This window comes from Dipodomys spectabilis, unplaced genomic scaffold (genome assembly GCF_019054845.1).
Source record: "Dipodomys spectabilis isolate Male_0828 unplaced genomic scaffold, ASM1905484v1 ptg000125l, whole genome shotgun sequence".
In the NCBI taxonomy this organism is placed as follows: domain Eukaryota; kingdom Metazoa; phylum Chordata; class Mammalia; order Rodentia; family Heteromyidae; genus Dipodomys; species Dipodomys spectabilis.
The window spans coordinates 21,740,346-21,758,367 of record NW_024870802.1 but is presented as its reverse complement, the minus strand read 5'-3'; positions in this window follow the sequence as shown (position 1 = coordinate 21,758,367).

The following is an 18,022-nucleotide window of genomic DNA, read 5'->3' as shown; positions in this document are numbered from 1 at the left end:
ACCTATAGACTTATAGCCATCTAATCTTTGATAAGGGAGCTAAAAAAATAGAATGGAAGAAAGACAGCCTCTTCAGTAAATGGTGCTGGCAAAATTGGTTAATTACTTGTAGAAAACTAAAGCTAGATCCTTGTATATCACCCTGCACCAGAATCAACTCCAAATGGATCAAAGACCTTGGAGTCAAAGCAGACACTCTGAAAACATTACAGGACAGAATAGGAGAAACCCTAGGTCTCCTTGGCACAGGCCGAAATTTTCTTAATAGAGACCCAGAAACACAATAAATCAAAGAAAGGTTGGACAAATGGGATTGCATGAAATTGCAGAGCTTCTGCATGGCAAAGGATATAGGTAGCAAAATCAATAGAAAGCCCACGGATTGGGAGATTTTCACCAGCCATACAATGGGCAAGGGTCTCATATCTAAAATATACCTGGAACTCAAAAAATTAAATCCCCCAACAACAAATCCTTAAAGAAACAACTGCCCAATAAATAAGTGGGCTAAAGACTTAAAGAGAAATTTCTCTGAAGAGGAAAGAAGGATGGCCAATAGACACATGAAGAAATGCTCAACCTCTCTAGTCATAAAAGAAATGCAAATCAAAGCAACATTGACATACCACCTCACCCCAGTTAGAATGGTTGTAATCAAGAAGTTTAATCACAACAGATGCTGGAGGGTATGTGGACAGAAAGGAACCTTACTGCATTGTTGTGGGAGTGTAAACTTGTTCAACCACTTTGGAAAGCTGTATGGTGTTTCCTCAAAAGACTCCACATACAGCTCCCTTATGACCTAGCAATCCCACTTTTGGGTTCCCAGATGCGCCTCAGTAGATGAATGGATGAACAAAATGTGGTATATATACAAAATGGAATTCTATGACTCCATCAGAAAGAATGACATTGCCCCATTTGTTAGGAAGACTTGGAAAAAATTATATTAAGTGAAGTAAGCCAGGCCCAAATAAACATAGGTCCCATGGTTTCCCTTATTTGCAATAACTAGTATATGTCTGAGACAAGCAGAAAAGGTCAGATAAGTTGATGTTAGGTGAAATGAACCCCAAGATAAGTATTCAAATGTTTTTTCTTGCTTGAGATTGTTTCTAACATATTTATAAGATATTTCTTTGTTGCTTTGTATGTCCCTCCCCCACGGTATAACCCCTGCTTTCACTGTATTTGATGTTGGTACAATTTGTGCAGATGAAGGGAAAAACCCAATTGTTTAAATAGGGATACAGGTGGACCCATTGCAACAATGAGATGTACAAGATGTTATGTCGAAAAATGAATTTTACAACTTTGGCGCTGGGGGGGAGAGGGGTGGGGTGGAGGGGCAGAGATGGGAAGGGATGGGAAGGGAAAAGAAAGGAGGAGGCAATAATGCTTGATAAGAAATGTACTCATTATCTTGCTCATGTAATTATAACTCCTCTCTATGGTATTTTCACAATAAAAAAACTAAAAAACGTTCATATCAAACCACAGAAATTAAAACAAAACTATATTAATCAAATATCTAAAGACTTTGTGTGAACTACAAAAAAGACCAATTAAGCAAAACCATGCTTTGAGAGCAAAAGGTAAAATTAGAAGAAATATTGTAAATATCTTTGACAAAAGATCTCCTTTAAAAAAGTAATATTGGGGGGAGGTGGAAATGGGAGGGCAGGGATAGTAAGGGGAAACAAAGGAGGAGGCAAAAATGCTTGATAAGAAATATACTCATTACCTTGCTCATGTAATTGTAAACCCTCTATATGGTATTTTCACAATAAAAAAACTTATTAATTAAAAAAGTAAAAAAAAAAAACAGAAAAATAAGAGAAAATAATGGTGAGTATAGCCATTCTAATTGGGGTGAAGTGGAATCTCAATGTTGTTTTAATTTGCATTTCTTTTATGGCTAGAGAAGTTGAGCATTTCTTTATGTGTCTATTGGCCATTATTATTTCCTCTTCAGAGAAGTCTCTCTGTAAGTCTTTAGCCCACTTATTTATTGGATAGTTGTTTCTTTGAGGATTTGTTGTTGGGGGATTTAGATGCTGGAGGGGATGTGACCAAAAGGGAACTGTACTACATTGTTGGTGGGAGTGTAAACTTGTCCAACCACTTTGGAAAGCAGTGTGGAGGTTCCTCAAAAGACTCCACATAGAGCTCCCCTATGACCTAGCAAACCCACTTTTGAGCATTTATCCAAACAATCACAGACAAGGTCATACTAAAGCTACTAGTACAACTATGTTTATTGCAGCATTATTCATAGCTAAGATATGGAACCAACCCATATGCCCCTCAGTAAATGAATAGATAAAGAAAATGTGATATATATGTCACATTTTACATACATATATACATATATATAGATATATATAGATGGATAGATATATACATACATACATACATACAATGGAATTCTATGCCTCTATCAGAAAGAATGACACTGCCTCATTTGTTAGGAAATGGAAATACTTGGAAAAAATTATATTAAGTGAAGTAAGTTAGATCCAAAGAAACATAACTCCCATGGTTTCCTTTATTTGCAATAGTTAGTAAACATTTAGGATAATTTTACCAGACAAGTAGAAAAGGTCAAAAGCTATGTACATATGATATGAAGCAAAATGAACCCCAAGATAGGGACACAAGAGGGCTTTTTTGTTGTTGCTGTTGTTTTTAATGTATTACGTGATTTTTTTGTTTCTTTTATATGTTCTTCCCCCATGGTATAATCCCTGTTTTCACTGTGTTTGATTCCGGTGCCCTGTATATACATTTTTCTAATTTGGGGAAGGAAAGGGAAATAACAAAATACTGAAACAAGGATACAGGTTGACCCATTTTAACAATGAGATGTACAAGACACTATGTTGCAAATGAACTTTACAACTTTAGATGGGGGGGGGGGAGGAGAGGGGAGTTGGGGGGTGAGAAGGGAAGGAATGGTAAGGGAAAAACAAAGGAGGGGATAACAATGCTCAATAGGAAATGGACTCATTACTTTACTCATATATAACTATAACCTGTCTGTACAGTATCTTTGCAATAAAAAGGAAATAAAGGTGATTACCATAGATAATATTAAAGGAGTGGGAAGAGAGAAAACAGCTGCAAGAATTCCACTAATAACATATCTAAAAACACCCAAACAGGTCTCTACTCTGCCTACTAGCAGGGTGCAAGCTACTTGCTTATAGCAGCTGTGGTACTAGAATGGACTTGCTTTATTGTAAAAGATGTAATCTACTCTGTAACCCAATGGTGTGATGCAATTCTAAGAAAGCAGAGAGTGAAGGGAGAATCTGGTACTCTTTAAATCTCTTGAATGGGGACAGTGACTGACACAAACTGAGGATGTGGGTGGAACTTCCTGTATTTAGTGGCTGAGGGCTGCTGCAGGCATTGCTGTGAGTGGTGGGCGCTCTTTACAACAGGCCACTAGGGTATTGCCACCCATCCTCAGTCAGAGATGGTAAAGTTCTAAAAAATGTCTAATAGAAGACATGGTCTAAAAGGCAGCATCACTTGTGGTAGATTACATTCTCTTTCCTTAAATGTTCCTGGAAATGTGGAAACAAACAACTCTGATCTCCAGAAGAATGTTCTAAGGCTAAATTGCTTTAGATGTCAGGTGATGCTGATGTCAGAGACTCTGACTTTCCCTAGTCTTTGGAACTCCTTCAAGTAAGTGCAAGCTTCTCATTAAGATTTTCCAGTTTCCTCAAGCGTAGGAGATCAAATCTGATTATTATGCCAGTCTCAGAACTGGCTCTTAACAGTAATAGTGATTAACCCAGTTCTCTTAAAGATACATCCCTGTTTCTGCAAAAAGACATCATTTATATACTTACAAGAGTGATACAAGAAGACAGAGAAGTTGAAAGGGAAGGAGAAAATTTTGTGGCCTGTACAAAGGGAAAATATGGGTTTCATATGTTTATTAAATCTAAATTTATATTCTGATTTGGCCACTTATTAGCTTTATCATCTTAGAAAAACACATTTTCCAATACCATCTTTTTCATCTTGGAAATGGAAACATTAGTATTTACTTAATAAAACTAATGGTAGTGTTCATTATTATAGCATTGAAAATACCATTTATAATAGCAAATGGTCAGTTCACATATTCCCTTCATATTTCTTTTCCTTTTCTTTTCTCCATATGTGTCATTTTCTGGGACTGCTACAGTGAAGGACATAATAAGGGATTTAATATTTTGTTCTTAAAGTCCAAAAGCTAAAATAAACATATATATATTTTCCTCTGGCAGCAGTGATTTTTTAATACTCTTTAAACTGTTAATTTCTCTGTTGACTTCTACCTTTTTCCTGATTCTCCATCTCTTGTCTTTGGATAGGATATAGCAGGAGATGCTGGACTCTAGAATGCCAGATTCTGTAATCTTCAATAAGAATGTGGCTGCATCCCAGCCAAACTCATACTCTGAACACCCAAGGGTGTTTGAATCATTCATCTTTTTGGAATTTCCCTAACAGGTCTTGAATTAACTTGATACAAATTCATGGCAATTAGAAGACTAATTCTTGACACACAATCTTGTTTTCTTAGAAGTCCAACCATTATGTCCAAAGCAAGATATTTACCATTATGATTAATTATCCTTCCAATAGTTTTTAATCATGCATTAAAAATCTACAAAATCTTTCAAATTTTGTTGCACACTGGAATAATCTGGGGACCTTCAAAGTGATACAGGTTTTTCTTTGTTATATTGTGGACTTTGTTTGAATATATTGGTAAAGAGTGTGATCTGTCATCAGGATTTTCCTAGATAACTCTAGTGTACAACAAGGTTTGAGAATTGCTGTTTGAGACCACTCTTACTCAAGAGCCACAAAAAAAAGATGCTTACTTCTGCACATGTGTTTATATTAATATTTCTCAGCTTGTGTTTTTTGATTCATTTGATCAATATTTGTATTAGACTTTAGGAGATACAATGTTGTTAGAATATATTGTTTGGGGTGGTACTAATTGAACAGCACACTTTTCCATAATTAGAGAAATTACCTCAATTCAAAATAAAGCATAGCATTTGTCGTCAAGTAAAGACTTTTTTTAGAGAAAGATAAGCTTTATTGACATGCAATAAAACTGTTTATTATTTTCTCATTTGTGTTCTTTCTTAGGATACTCTGGTTTTAGCTATATATTCACAAAATTAAGGAAAAAGTTATTGATTAAGTATAAAGATTTAGTATATTTTTAGATAAATAATTAGAAAATTATTAAATCAATAAAATCTTAAATAATTTTTCTCAATAGAACAAAGTATCTAGACTGCTTGGTCTGATGCCATTAGTTAAAAAGAGCTTATATTTAAATTTTGGCAGCTCAGATGAGCCCAAGAGCTCATAAATATCATAAAATAGATACCATTACCAGGTGGCTGTGATTATGTTTCTAAGTGTCCAACAACCTAAATTTAGAATCAGCTATCAGCATAGTTACTTTGAATTCAGCTATCTCGCTATAAGACCTTCCTTAATTCAATTCTGGAAAAACAGCTATAAAAAGCATTTTCATCATGATAATTTCCTCTGTACTAAGAATATCTTTGCTTAGTTAAGACTATGTGACTTTCCATCTTAATTATCAAGAATGGATTAAATGTTTTTCCAGTTAAAGACAAATCCTTTGCATATACTTCTCCAAAAGAGAAAACTGGGACAATTAAAAATGTTGTTGATCATTCTTGAAGATACTGTTTGCATTTTCCATACTTCCAAACCTGTAGGCTAATCTTCAACTTACCCTGGAAAGACAAACACACAGAAAATGATTCAAATTGCAATATGGAATATGGAAGGTGGAGTTGTCTTTCGATCTTTTCAAGTCCCTGTTGTGTCTGATTTAAATTTCATTCTATAATACTATGTGATATATTTCTTTTGCAAGCCTTCATGATGGCATAAAAGTCTTTCTCCTTCTGTGGAGGTGAGTTGTACATGTATCCTTGGCACACAAATCCCAGTAAAGATACACATCATCAATATTTGAAGTGCTCTTATATTTGGCCAGTATGCACATTTACACATTCAGGATAGCTTGTAATTCTTCAGAGTCTATACACTGAAGGGTAATTGATTATCTTTATTTCTCAGTCTCCAATCCAGATTCTAATAGCAGATGTTATTTTTACTTTGCTCACAGAGAAGGACACTCTGAGATAGTTCTTGTTCAGGATAGTGCTTCCTTCAGATCTTTAGACACATTCATTGACCTGAGAGTTAGCCTATTCTAGTTGGGAAGTGCCAGGAAGTAAGTTTACTAGAGTTACCCTCAACTATTGAGAAAGAAGAATTTCCTCTCTCTCTCTTTGGATAACACCAAAACGCATACTACACACTTTTTCGAAGATTCCTCAGTATGATTGAACCCCAACCCTTAGCATTTATCTAATTAACTTATTTTTATTTGTTATTCTGCCTTCCTTTCCTCACTTGCCCCACTCCATTAACATGCTTTCTGAGATCACCTCCAACATTGTCTTGTGCCAGTTAATGACTAAAAAGTCAGTGATGGACCACTTAAACATTTTCACTGACTAGTGATAGTCAATCTATTATAACATCATGGCATGATACATTATTCACATTTCTGTGGTGATGATGCTGTAAACAAATTTACTGTGTAGCCAGTTGTATGGAAGAATAGACAACTATGCCCATGATGTAATATTTGCTAATTATATGAATGACTATTATTATTTTCTTTGTTTACTATACTGTACTTGTTGTTATTTTAGAGTGTATTCATTCTACTTACAGAAAAATGGTTAGTGTAAGACAGTGTGCTTTGTTACACCAGTAGCAGTCTGATACATATTATGTTTACATCTCTTGATTACATCAAGAGGCAATGAAGAGCAATCAATCCATACATCTACAGGTATGTAAGTATACTCTTTTATGTTTGCATGACAAATTTGTCTAATGATATATTTATTGGACATATTACCATTATTTAATGATGGCTGAACATAGTTACACAGATATGTTTGGGAAAACTAAAGCAGAAATCATTTTCACTATAATTTCCCTCCATTTACTCTTACTAACATGATTAATCACTGATACAGTTCATTTTAAGGAGAGAATATTTTTTAAAAAGAGAGAATTTCAAAGACAGTAAAAAAAATCCTTTAGATAAATTAAGCCTCATACATTTGTAACAATTGCAGATATTCTGCAACTTCCATAAAATGCACATTTATATACTTCTGTGAAAGTATCACAGGAATGGCAATATTGTGACCTAATAGTGTGGCAAATGAGGCTAGCCTTCAGTATTTGGATCATGTCCTCCTATATAGTAGCAATAACCACACTGTCTGACATGAATATAAAATGCAGCAGCTTATATTTGGAAACTGATTTTTGTAATGCTAAAAACAACATAAGAGACTCATCTCCAATTAACCACCAAAAAAACAGTGATGGCATGGTTCAGATGAAAGAACACCAGCCTTGAGGATAAAAGCTAAGGGACAGCACCATGCTTTCAAGCAAAAAAAGAAGTAATTATTACAGAATAATACTTGTTATGGGAAAAGTATAGATCGGAAGGAAAGCCCTAGCTAGAAAGCCTGCAATAATAAAAAGTCAAGACTGGGCTGGGAAGGTGGCCAGTGGTAGAGTGCTTGCCTTGCATGCATGAGGCCTTGGGTTCGATTCCTCAGTACCATATAAGCAGAAAAAAAGCCAGATGTGGCACTGTGGCTCAAGTGGTAGAGTGCTAGCCTTGAGCTGAACTGCTGAGAGACAGCACCCATGCCCAGAGTTAAGGCCCCACGACTGACAAAAAAAAAATGTTGAGACTGGAACATGAAAGAGAAAGAAAGCACAATTTGAAATATCCAGACATGTTTCCAACTTGATCTTGACTGACACGTTAGCTCTGAAGTTTTTCTCAATGCCATTCAAAAATCATGCTTCAAAAATAGTTGCATGCCAAAACATCCTGTCATTAGTTCATAATTAGAACAGCATTTGGAGAGTGGATCTCAAAGCCTCTTAAAGCACGTTATTAAAAATGTGAAAAGCGCAAGCCCTTCTTTGTGTGATGTATTAAAAACAGAGTATAATAAGTTAGCAGTCAAGATTATTAAAATACAAGAAAGATAAGGTGCCTCAGGAATTAGGCAAATCAACTTCATTGGCAGTTGATAAAGGAAGTTCCTAGCCAAGTTGGTAGTAGGCCCTAAAACTACTCACATAGCCTTTGGTTTTCCTTATATGGAAGTTCTTTTCTTCTCAGAGTTTAGCCTGTTCCAAGTTAATCAGCTTCTTTCCAGTGGTCCCCAATTATCAGGAATCTGGGTTCTTCTATCTGTGCCTGGTCTACCTTTTCTGATGGAGCATAGTCTATAAACACTGGGCAACTAGCATTGGTGTGATGAGAAAGAGCTAAGGCCCCTGCCTTGAAGAGCTTCCACCTCCCACACTTCAATGCTTCAAATTGGTCCCTGGAATCATGCCTTAGAGATATTTTTCACTTGTCTTCATCAAGCCCCACAGGGTCAGCTGAAGAAGCCTTATATTTCCTCTCCTCCAATGTGATGAGGAACTTGGTGTAGATGAGATTCTAACCTGAGGTTAAGACCTATGATTTATTCACCACCATCTATACAGCACATAGCCACTGCCTGACATGAGGTAAAAAGTAGAGTGAATTAAACATTGTTTTATTGGTGTAGAATTGTTAAACTCCAGAGACCTTGGCTTTTATTTTTAAAAATGAGGGAAATGAAACTATTTCTTCTGGTAATGAAAGTTCAGATACAGTGATCTAGGTCCTACCGCCAGACTGTGATTGACATTCCACAAACTTTCATTCTTAATCCTCCCCTCTGCCTCAAACTGACTAAGAGGATGACAAGTAATCACGGAGCACATACTTTATCCCATTACTGCTTTGTGTACTTTATGTAAATTGACTCCTTAAATTCGTGAATTGACTCTGTAAATTGAGTATTAGTTTTAGGAATGTGAGAACTGAAGGAAGTAGGTGTTTGAAGACTATCAAATGATTGCACAGCTCATAAGTAACAAGGCAATTTGAACCTGATTAGGCTATAAGATCCGTCCCTGGCACCACAAAATGAAACCAAAAAAAAAGGCTTGACTTTTCATCTGTCTAGCCAAACAGGATGTGTGTGCTTTCCATTTATGTGTGAGGCCTTTCAGATCCTAAGCTATCATTTTGGTTTGGAGTTGCTAGGTAAACTCTTCAAAGAGGAAGAGCATAATATAGGGCTATAGACCACATCTGTGGTGTACCAAAACATCTGCATAAACATGAGAAAATGTACCAGAGAGACATTGTTGGGAGATTTCCAGCTAGCTGTCAGAAACTTAGTCTTCAGAAACACTATCCAACATGCAAGAGCTACTGCCTGAACTTCTAAATTGGAATGGAAGTTTTGGTTAATGAATCTCCAGATGACTCTGAGCAAGATTCATACCTGAGAAAACAAAGTGGTATATAATACTATCTTCAGAAAATTGATGAGGCAATAATAAACATAAGTATTTCTAAAATCCAGCTTGGTTTTCATCTACACAGGACATCATCGGGGCAGTGATCTAAGATGCAGTTTGGTAACAGAACAGATTAAGCTAGATATAATTTATTGAGCATACTGGATCTCGGGAGAAACAGAAAATCCAAAAGTAAATTACACAGACATGCACGCTACACATGGAGCTTTCACGATTAGATTTATAACAAAATAAGATCACTAATAACCACAATGCATTCACTATGTAAGATTCTTGGCAACAAGTACAAAAGTAATAAAAAGCAACAGGAATTCAAGGAAGGGAAAGAGATCACTTGTGGCTGGGATGAGGGAAAAGTCAAGGTCATAGTTGATTGGCTACTTGATGGGATGGCTAACACTTAGTAACTCTCAGGATGAAAATCCAGGAACTAAGGAATAATGCAAACAAAGGCATCCTGTCAATGAGAAGATTTAATAAAACTGATGTGTCCATATCACAAATTTTTACTGCCTGTTTCACTTATTTCACTGTTTCTATAAAATTAACAAGTTTATAGAATTGGACTAGAATGTGCCTAGAGGGTCACAAAGTTTATTTATTTAATTATCTTTCTCTATGTCTCAGAAACTAAATATGTTTTGCTCTAGAGATAAGGAAAAGAAATCCTACCATCTGTGGAGTGACCATTAGACAATACTATTAGACAGAAATTGTTAACTTACCATTATACAGATAGATAAACATATTGCTAATCACATATTCGCATAATAGCTTAAGTTTAAATTTTTTGAGCATGAGAATATAAAAATCTAGAAGGATATAATTTGACCCTCCCAAGAATATCTTCATGTTAAAATGCCTTTTTGGTCTAGAATAGAGAACAATGGAGATAAAGGGCAAAGGAAGCCACATGTCTGGGGTTAGAGGAAAACGGAAAATGACTCAGTGAAAAACATTGAAGATGTGAAGTAAGTTACGTTTGTGAAGAGAAGCACTTAGGAATAGTAGATGATTCCTAAGAACCCAGAAAAGATAGTATTCAAGGAAAATATTAGTGATAAGAAAACCAAAAATAGCCAATTGAAAGATATAACTACCACAAGTATTCAGGAGCTTTCATGTGACTTTGGAAGTGGAAAATTAAATACAGGCACTCGATGAGGCTATGATAGCACATCCAGATACAAATTTTTCTCTCCTAATGACATGATGCTTTTCTGAATAGAATCATCACAGTTCCACCAATAATAAGAATAAAAATTAAAAAAATAGCATTGCACCAAATTAATACTTCTACATAGCAAAGAAAATAATTACCAGAATCAAAAGAAAGCCTACCTAATAGGAGAGAATTTCTTGCCAGTTATACATTGTATAAAGGACTTATTTCCAGAATATATCAAAAGCTAAAAAAATTAAACTCCAAAAGGATAAATAATTCAATCAATAAATGGACAAATGAATTGAACAGTTTTCAAATATGGACAAATGGCTAATAATACATAAAAATAATGCTTAACATCCTTAGCCATAAAGGAAATATAAATCAAGATATAATTAGGATTTTTATCTTATTTCATTCAGATGAGCAACAATTAAGAAAATAAGCAAGAAAATTGCTGGCTAGACTTCTAATGTCATCTGGTTTGGTTTTGTATAATGGAGATTGTAAATAGAGGACTAGCTAGACATGATGGGGGATCTCAGAAAGAACCACAGTGGCTGTGGTATTGTAGGTAAAGATCATATAGGAAGTAGGAGAACTATTTACTGCATTTCTTCCCCTGTCTATATAGGTAATCAGCTGCTGCAGTGTTTAGATGAAATTTTCTTAATCTTTAGGAATATTTCCCTTAAAGAAAATCATATTGCTTTTACCCTTATCTTTTGAACAGCTTACATTCTCTTGAAATTTTAATGAAGCAATTATTAAAAGCCATTGCAACCTTGGGGCATAGATGCAGAATTTTTTTTTCAGTCTTATTAATAATAAAAAGTTGAGTTCTCTTTTTACCTTGGCTAATTTAATATCAGAGCTATAGGGTATTGTCCAATCATAAAAGGCAGTTATTTCACCTTTATGAAGTAACATGATCTCAATGGTGGTAGCTGAAACTGAGCAACAGGCTTTGTCACATAGAGGAAATAATTCCTGTTATAATTTTGGTATAGTCAGCAGGAAGGAGCTTGCTCTTGTGTCCACTGCATTTACTTTTACTGTGTTGGACAATAGCATCAATCTGAGGATTCGTTTGTCAGTAGCAAGATATTTCTGAAGGGGCTGATGGAGTTCAAGTCACAAGAGTATCTGCTTAGTGAGTCCAAGGCCTTCAGTTCAAACCCCCAAAATGAATAGAAAAAAATATTAATTAAGAAATTAATTTTATGCTTCCTGCCTGTACATGTCATGTTTCAGACAAAGTATTTGGTTAGATGTAGTAAAGAATGAACACAAAAATGTGATCCTGACTTTCTTGTGTGTGTGTGTGTGTGTGTGTGTGTGTGTGTGAGAGAGAGAGAGAGAGAGCGAGAGAGAGAGAGAGAGAGAGAGAGAACTACACAAGTCTACTGAGAGCATCATTCCAAATAAAAAAAATGAGAAAATCCATTAGTACTATTTTCAGGTCAGCATTGGATGAGGATTGCCACTAAGCTTTACAGAGGTAGCAAGTCTGATGCAATCAATCCAGATAAAACAGAAAATAAATATTTTTGGTAGCACAGACGGTACAGCATTAAGTCACAAATCTGGACTGACTTCCTGTGCTTTCAGACAAGTTTATAGCCATGTTGGATAGAAGAAGGTCTACCACTAAGGGCAGAAACTGACAGCTTGGTCAGTTATACTGGAATCAAGTTCTTAGAAGCCATAATATACTTAATTTTGTGACCCAATGGTACCTATAAAGTTTAATAAGATCTGAAGCTCAGTAAAAAAAAAAATTTAATAGCTCTGTTTATCCAACAGAAAAATTCAAGCCACAAATGTCTTAGAGGATTTTTCTACTCTAATTATTTATCTAGTTTTGCAGCAAAGGGGTTGTAGGAAAAAAGTAAAACACTATAATATGTCTAGAATATAAACCTTTACCAACCCCCAGTTCCACTCTATAGGAAATTCAGATTGGCCTACCAATTGGAAATTGTGCAAGCACAGACAACTTGGGAAGGGCAATCCCCCAGGAAATGGAAAGCAAATACACCAAGACCTTAGGAAACAGTACAGACATGTCTAAACTGAGCAACCACAGGAAGGAATCGGATCATGTTAACAAATCCACTGAGTGCTTAATTTCACTTCTTCTTTTAACATACATTGCTTCCTTTATTTTCCCTCATCCTTTTTAAATGTAAGGTATTGTTTTGGTCATATGATTGGAGAAAATGCCTATGTATCTTCCATTGCAATGAGAAGTAGTAACATTTCTAAATGATTTCATTGTAATTTCATAATAATGGATTAAGTTTGAACAAGGATGCATTTCAAGCTAATTTATCTCAGGCAGTAAGGACAGGAGAGTGAGTACCTTTCAGTTCACAATTTCATGAACTTGTAATCTTTACAATACTTGTATAAGATAGGTATATTATCCTCTACTTCTAGGTAAAAGAATACGTTATTTAACCTTAAAAAGAATGAGTCAGCAGGCATTGGTGGCTCCTGGCTGTAATCCTAGCTACTCAGGAGGCTGAGATCTGAGGATCATGGTTCAAAGCCACCCCGGCCTTGAGATTCTTATCTCCAATAAACCTTTAAACAACTGGAAGTGGCTCTGCGGCTCAAGCAGTAGAGCGCTGGCCTTGAGCTGAAGAGCTGAGGGACAGCGCCCAGGCCAGAGTTCAAGGGCCATGATCAACAAAAAAAAGAATGATATAATATAATATTAAGTGAAGTAAGTCAGGCCCAAAGAAACATAGGTTCCATGGTTTCCCTTATTTTCAATAGCTAGTATATGTCTGGGATAATCAGAAAAGGTCAAAAGCCATGTACATATGGCCAGATAAGATGATGTTAAGCGAAATGAACCCCAAGATAGGGGCACAGTGTTTTTGTTTGTTTATTTGTTTTGTTTTTTGTTTTTGTTTTTGTTTTGCTATTGTTTCTAACGTATTTATAAGGTGCCTCTGTTTTCACTGTAATTTGATGTTGGTATAATTTGGGGAAGGGAAGGGGAAAAAGTGTTTAAATAGGGATACAGGTTGACCCATTGCAACAATGAGATGTATAAGACACTATGTCGAAAAACAAATTTTACAATTTAGGCGGGGGGGGGGGGGTAGTTGTGCAGATGGGAGGGAAGGGATGGGAGGGGAAAAACAAAGGAGGAAGCAACAAAATGTACTCTTTACCTTGCTCATGTAACTGTAACCCCTCTGTACAGTATTTTCACAATAAAAAACTTATAAAAAAAAAAAGAATGAGTCAGAACAAGAATAATGTCAGAACATAAACTTAAACACAAGTCCACATAAGGCTAAGATCCCTTTTCTTTCCACCATACTATGCATCTTTCTCCTGGTTTCAGACCCTTTTGTGAAAAAAATATTTTACTCTAGGCATGGTGGTACATACCTATAATCGCAGTACCTCACTCAGGAAGCAGAGACTTGAGGATCACAAGTTCAAGGCCAGCTTGGGCTACATAGAGACCTTGTCTCAAAAAAATAAAATAAAAACACCTTTATATTTTGGTATTTTTTCCTCTACCATCAATTGCGTATATTCACTAAAACTGAGAAAGCTCAACACCTTTCAAAAATTTAAGTCTTCTTTTTCAGACAGTCAGTAGGTAGAGTGGTACAGGGAGAGCATGTAAGCCAGGGCCTGAAGATTAGTGGGAGCTCTGGAAAGAAATCAGACCTAAAATGAAGATTCATGAGTGGTTTGGATTTGGTTAAGCAAATAAGTCAAATATGAGTAAAAGGAAAAAAAGTAATAAACCCAAATCCTTTCTAGAAGCAATGAAAAAAAAAACCAAGTTTGCAATTAGAGAGTGATACACAGAAATGGAATGTAAAATCTAAAGGGTTCTATGAATATTTTTCCCAATCCTAGAAAACTAACATCTTCTTACTCTATGTCCCCGTAACATTTTAGCCATAGGTCTGCTTCAGTCTTTAATGATATTTTGCTATAATTTTCTGTAGTATCTTATGGACTATGAAATCGACATCATGGGACTCACAGAAGGAAAATTATAAACAATAATGGATTGATTGGTTGATGGAACCTCGTCTTCTCATGAGGAGCTCTTACATCAAGGCTAGAGTCTTAACTCATCTTCCAGACTCCAACTCTGAGCCAGTGTCTCCACAGTATCAATAAACATTTATGGAATCATTTATTCTGTTTCCATACTCATCCCCCAAGGATTTCCCCATCCTTCCTTTCTCATTTTCTTCTACTTTCCCTCTTTGAAACATTTTTGTTCTAATCACTGGACAACTGTAATCCACACTAACAAACTAGTCCAATTGCTTCTTGTACCAGTAGTTCCTAGGCACAAGGGGGCTTTAAAAAAACAACAATAATGACTTGACAGAACCACATCAGATTGGGTTCCAAGGGCTGATCATAACATGCTCAGGGAATTTGAGAGCCAGTTAGTTGTTAAACCTCACTACTATCAACAGGTTAAATAAATTGGTTTATTTTTTTGTTTTTGAATCACATCATTCCCAACTCTTTTACTGTAGTTTGCATTTTTGATCTCTTTTTAATTACTTATACCATTTCCATTTTATAAGCTACTTTCCATTGTTTCCCAACTCCTGTCAGTGATACCACATAGATAGGCTGAAATTGACCATGGAGGAGTTACGACATGTATACTGGCAAATATTACAGACTAAATTTGGATTGTTCACTTTGTTGATTGTTTAAACCAGAGATGAGCAAACTTTGTAAGTAAAATGCCAAGTAGCAAAGAACCAGATTTTGTAGGGCATCTCTGTTGCAACTGATAAATTGTGTAGATATACATTGGGATCTAGAGACAACAGAGAGACACATAGGTACACCCATGTTGCAAATGAGGTGTGTTCTGTGTATTTAAGATGGGTTGAGGTCAAGGGATACATGTGGTTGTAATTTGGCATTCCCTGGTTTAGAATCTTTTATGGAATAAGCTATTTCTTTTATTTGAAGATTTGATGTGAGGAACAATTTTTTTACCTAATAGTTTAGAAGAGAGTGAGCAAAGGAGGAAAGCCAACTAACAAGCCTTCATGACAGTTTATCTCAAGACATAAAGGGTGGGTGGATGAATGAAAGGATGACTGATTGATTTTGATAGTTCGGGGTTTTAGTTCAGGGTCATGCTTGGTAGGCAGGTGCTCTAGAACTTGAGCCATGGTCCTAGCTCTGTTTTAGTTTTTGAGACAGGGCCTCACATTTTAGCTCAGGCTGTCCTTTATGATTTTCCAGCCTTTCAAGTGCTGCGATTATAGGCATGTGCCACCATGCGCAACATAAAGGATGGTTTTTAAAATAAACAATGTTGGGTGCCTGGAGTTCATGCTTGCAATCTTAGCTGCTCAGTGCTGAGATCTGAGGATCATAGTTCAAAGCTGCACTGGGCAGAAAAATCTTGAGAATCTGATCTCTGATTAACCAGCAAAGAGCAGGCAGTGGAGGTGTGGCTCAAGTAGTAGAGCACTAGCTTTGAGAGAAAAAAGCTGAAGGGCAGTGCCCAGGCCTTGAGGTCAAGCCACAGGATCAGCACAAAACAAGTAAAAATTAGAAATGTATCCATATGTGATTATTTTATAACAAGTATCAAGTTATTTCACAGATCCTTTAACAAACAGTATTTGATCCTTGAAAAAACAGCAATCATTGGCAAACATTGCATTCAAAATTCTTTAAGGCACTGAAATAACTGCGTACATACCTTATTACCAATCCATTGAAATATGGAAAGCATACTGGAATACATAAGATCTTAAACTTCAGCAGTGCATAGTAATTTAACCAGTAAATCCACATTTGTAAAATTAGGAGTGTGTTTCTAATTAGATCTAACCTAGTTATTGTCAAGAGACTGACTGATAACAGTTTTGAAGCAACTGCTTAGGTAAAACCATAGCCACATCTAAGGTGTTTGCCTTTTTCAAGTTTTCATCCCCTTGGTAATTTTTTTCCAAAGGCAGCTTACATTAACTATTCTATACTCATAATTAACAACTGTACAACTTAAAACTTTCAAATAAAAACCTTTATCAGATAATTATCCTCTTAGAAAGGCTTTGAGAATATTATTCACATTAATGAAAGTTTCCAGTTAAAAAAATGAAGGTTGTTGAGTTCTCTTTATAGGAAGCTTTCACTGGAGTGTGTTCTAAGTGTATACACAAGAAATGTACAACCACTGGGTGCTGATGGCTCAGGCCTGTAATCCTAGCTACTCAGGAGGCTGAGATCTGAGGATCACAGTTCAAAGCCAGTCTGGACAGGAAAATCCATGAGACTCTTATCTCCAATTAACCACCCAAAAACTGGAAGTGGTACTGTAGCTCAAGTGGTAGAGCATTTGCCTTGAGCTGAAGAATTGAGGGACAGTGCCCAGTCCGAGTTCAAGCTCCACAACTGACAAAAAGAAAAAAAGGGAGGCTGGGAAGGTGGCTCAGTGGTAGAGCGCTTGCCTTGCATGCCTGAGGCCTTGGGTTCGATTCCTCAGCACCACATAAGCAAAAAGAAAAAAGCTGGAAGTGACACTGTGGCTCAAGTGGTAGAGCGCTAGCCTTGAGCTGAAGAGCTGAGGGACAGCACCCAGGCCCAGAGTTCAGGCCCCACGACCGAACCCCACCCCCCCCAAAAAAAGAAAAAAGAAATATACAGGCCAGTTGCTGGTGGCTCATGCCTATACATTAATCCTAGCTCCTCAGAAGGCTGAGATTTGAAGATCACGGTTGGAAGCCAGCCTATGTAGGAAAACCCATGAGACTCTTATCTCCAATTAACCACTCAAAAACCAGAGTTGGTACTGGAGCTCAAAGTGTTAGAGTGCAAAAAGAGTTCAGGGACAGTGCCCAGGTTCTGAGTTCAAGCCCCATAACTGGAAAAAATGTACAGTGTATTCTGGTTAATTCATAATAAACTGGAAAATCCATAAAGGAAGCTTTTCTGAAGGTATATAAGAAAGTGTCTCATAAGAAAGTGTCCTTGTAGAAAATAAACATGAAGAATCATGTAGTTATGCAAATTAAAATGATTATGATCAGCCTTTACATTTCCTTATTGACTGAAAATATTAATAACTATCATCAGTTATTTTCTGTATCTGAAAGATGAATTAAAAAATTTTTGGCTGGGTGCTGGTGGCTCACGCCTGTAATCCTAGCTACTCAGGAAGCTTACACCTGAGGATAGGATTTCAAAGCCAGCCCAGGCAGGAAAGTCTGAAACTCTTATCTCCAGTTAACCACCAGAAAACTGGTGGTAGAGTACTAGCCTTGACCAAAAGAGTTCAGGGACAGT